A 3,452-nucleotide genomic window follows, 5' to 3' on the forward strand; every position below is an offset into this window, starting at 1 on the left:
TGGAGAAAGTCTCATCAACATCAATATTTACACTAAATAAGAGGCAAAATAAAAAGTTTGATAGAGGAAAAGCCTCTCAGACTCTGAGCCTGACAGCACCAAACAATTTTTTTTAATACTAGACAATTAATTTAATTTCCCATAATTATCGCGGTAGAAGCCATTTGTTTGTTAAATACTAATGAAACATTTTTACCGTGTTTGGTGTTTGTTGTGAATGACGTAGCTATACAAAGAACGAGGTAATCAGTCCAAGTTTGTCGTTTATTGAACGTTCATAAACTACAGAGGCTGTGATTCGCCACAGCAAAGGTAAACAAAGGTAAAATAACTGAACAGGTGATCAACTCTAAACCAATCCCCCTTTTTCCTCTCTTTGTCATTTAAGCACACCCGTTGCCGTGGCAACCGCTCGCTCCTCGAGCACAGGTTACATTTAAAACATAACATTCAGTCCGTTACGATATCAGGTTTTCAGGCTCTATATTTATTTTGCGATCATTAATAAACCTCCCTGAACACAGCGGTGGTTGATGAGTTCATTTAAACTCCTGCTCTGATCCTTATTTTAATAATGGAACCGAAACGCACAGAATTGCGCAACACCTTGTTGAAACAATAATCACTGAGATTATTATTGTTGTTGGGCCATTAAACACGTTTTGTCGATGTTGGTCTTTAATAAAGTCATGAACGTTTTAAGCCAATCAGAGGAGGACCTGCACCTCCTGTCCTGCAGCATCAGTTTGTCTCCTAATGCTGAGATCGACTCAAAACCTTCTGCGATCGACGTGTCGCCCCGCTGCTCTAGCAAAGCACGAACAGTTCAGAAACTATATNCCTCCCTGAACACAGCGGTGGTTGATGAGTTCATTTAAACTCCTGCTCTGATCCTTATTTTAATAATGGAACCGAAACGCACAGAATTGCGCAACACCTTGTTGAAACAATAATCACTGAGATTATTATTGTTGTTGGGTCATTAATTTGAACACGTTTTGTAGATTTTTTTGTTGTTGTTCTTTAATAAAGTTCTGAACGTTTTAAGCCAATCAGAGGAGGACCTGCTGGTCTCAGCCTCCTGGCGGCGTTCAGTTTGTCACCTAATGCCGAGATCGACTCAAAACCTTCCGCAATCAACATATCGCACCGTTGCTCTAGCAAAGCACGAACAGTTCAGAAACAATATGAAATGGGAAAAAAGTTATTTATTAACTGATTAAGTCGTGTTTTAGATTGATCTTGAAAAACTAACCAGTCACGGCTGCACAGTGAACCCGTTGATTCTTTACTGCAGACAGCCACTCCTCTCTTGCAGGTACTGCGAACCCCCGCTAAATTTTTTAGGGGTACGCAGTACCCTACCGTACCCCCTTACTTTTACTTCTGCTCCCAGGTAAAGCAGGACTCATCTCACAGGTGTGTGTGGAGCTATTGGGCCTGGTTTCTGCAGGTGAGACACGCAGTTCCTCAGCTGGCCACCAGGTGGAAGCAAAGAAGCATGAAGTGTAGGAGCAGAAACCGGAGAGAAGAACCAGAGTTTTGCTTGTGCATAAGAGAGAGATGTAAATCATGAAATATTTTTGGGAATCTGATGCTTCCAGAATCAGAGATTACATTTCTGAATAAAGTCTGATCCATGACGAAAATCTGAAACTAATGTGACATCATGTCCTCATAAATATGTAACAAATAGGAGAGAGAATCAGGTAATGAATCAAATCCTTCCATCCAAGAGAGCGGGTAACACAGTAGCTAACAGATCTGCTAACAGCCCTTAGTGCCCCCTAGCGCCCCCGGGGGCTGGTGCTGCACTGCATGTCCTCAGACCGGACTGCCCTTGCTTGCGATGGCCGTCAGGCGTGGTGCAGAGCCGGTTGCTATGGTTACTGCTGTGACCTGATTGTTAGAAAAAAAAACAATAAGGGGAAACTTCAAAGAGGGCTGCTCAGTTGCCTAGCAACAAGGCAGGCCTGCTCCCCCTCCATGCTTCCCTGGTTTCATCACTCTTTCTGTTCACTCTGTGTTTTCATCCCTCCATCCTGCCTCTCATCTCTGCTTTTATCCCGACCATCAGAACCTTTCAGTAGCAAGTGGACCGACCCATTAAGCAGATCTCAATGTGCTGACGGTTCTCTCCATGCTTTCCTCCACTGGTTCTGGTTCTGGTTCCAGATTAGAACCTCCTCGTTTTCCTGTCTGTTCAGCAGCTGATCTAGAGCTTCAGGGAAAGGCCTGACCTCTGACCCCTGCTCTGTTAGCCACTGTGTTATCTGCTTGGTTAGTGGCTCTTTTGGGCTGTTAGGGGCAGTAGGGGGCATTAAGGGGCACTAGGCCACCTGGAGGCCTCAGAGGTCTGATCTGAGACAGACACCAACAGCAACTCATCAACCCAGAGCCGGTTTCTAGTTTCTGTTGCTCCAGTTTTGGTTTTGCTGTTGCAGCAGAGACAGCAACCTCCCGTCTCAGCAGCGGCGTCACATAAACACACAGAGACAGAAGCAGATGTGTGGATATCAGAGCAACTGTAGGCGGAGCGGCGGCTCTGCGGCTTCGCCCTCATAAACTCACTCCAGATTTAACCGCCAGCCGCCCCAGATGTGCTGGGTGGAAACTGCTGTGCTGCAGGCAGTGACAGGTCAGGCTGCTACTGCCTGCTTCACAACAACTTAGCAAGATCAGCACAGCAACAAACATTGACTGAGGGGGGGAACCAGGAAACCCCCCACTGTGACAACTGAACCTCCCACCTGAAATCTGATCTGAAACTCCAGAAAAAGTCAGAAACTGCTCGAACAGGGAAGGAAACAAGGAAACAGGGAGACGGGGGCTAAGGACAGAGGAACCCCGCGAGGCGGCCTGCGGGCGGAGACCCTCGCCTGGTTTCTATGAGGGAAATGAGAGAGCGGCAGCCGCTGATTACAGGCCGGCCTAGTCTAAACCTGAACCTGGACCGGGGTGAGTTATTCTGGGCTCGTCTGGCTGCCACTCGCTGCCACCTCACCACGTCTCCCTGCTTCCTGCTGACAGCTCACCTTCCAGCAGAACCCGACCCGGTTCTACCAGCAGCGGTTCTCAGATCCAGGATGTTTTATGGAGACATGAATCCTGATGGATCGATGAAGCCAGGTGATCCGCCATAGAAACTCAAACAGTTTCTGTTCATCGGGTTCTGGGCCGCTTCTTCAAACTGGCTCCTGCTTCAGAGTTGCAATTGCCTTGTTGCCCAGCAACAGTTGCCCTTCTGCAACCTCTGAACTCTTGTTGGTCCTTTTCTGTCCTCTTGTTTCTTTTCTGTCTTTAGGTTTATTACTTGTCATTTTGTTAACCTTTGTACTTTATTCCCTTTTAATCAAAGAAAGCTCCGTTAGCTGTGTTAGCTTCTTGAGCTCTGTTAGCTCCTTTAGCTTTTTTAGCTCCTTTAGCTCTGTTAGCTCCTTTAGCTGTGTTAG

At 46.5% G+C, this 3,452-nt stretch overlaps 1 protein-coding gene across 1 annotated transcript in view; it reads left to right on the plus strand.

Moving 5' to 3' along the window:
* The window catches only part of LOC106963419 (GRIP1-associated protein 1-like), a gene marked incomplete at its 3' end in the record, with an annotated part of 25,816 nt that overhangs the window by 8,735 nt on the left and 13,629 nt on the right, over positions 1–3,452 (plus strand). The gene's annotated exons all lie outside the window — the stretch shown is intronic.

Source organism: Poecilia latipinna, unplaced genomic scaffold (assembly GCF_001443285.1).
Source record: "Poecilia latipinna isolate Pla-1442-1.1 unplaced genomic scaffold, P_latipinna-1.0 Scaffold1533, whole genome shotgun sequence".
Classification (NCBI taxonomy): domain Eukaryota; kingdom Metazoa; phylum Chordata; class Actinopteri; order Cyprinodontiformes; family Poeciliidae; genus Poecilia; species Poecilia latipinna.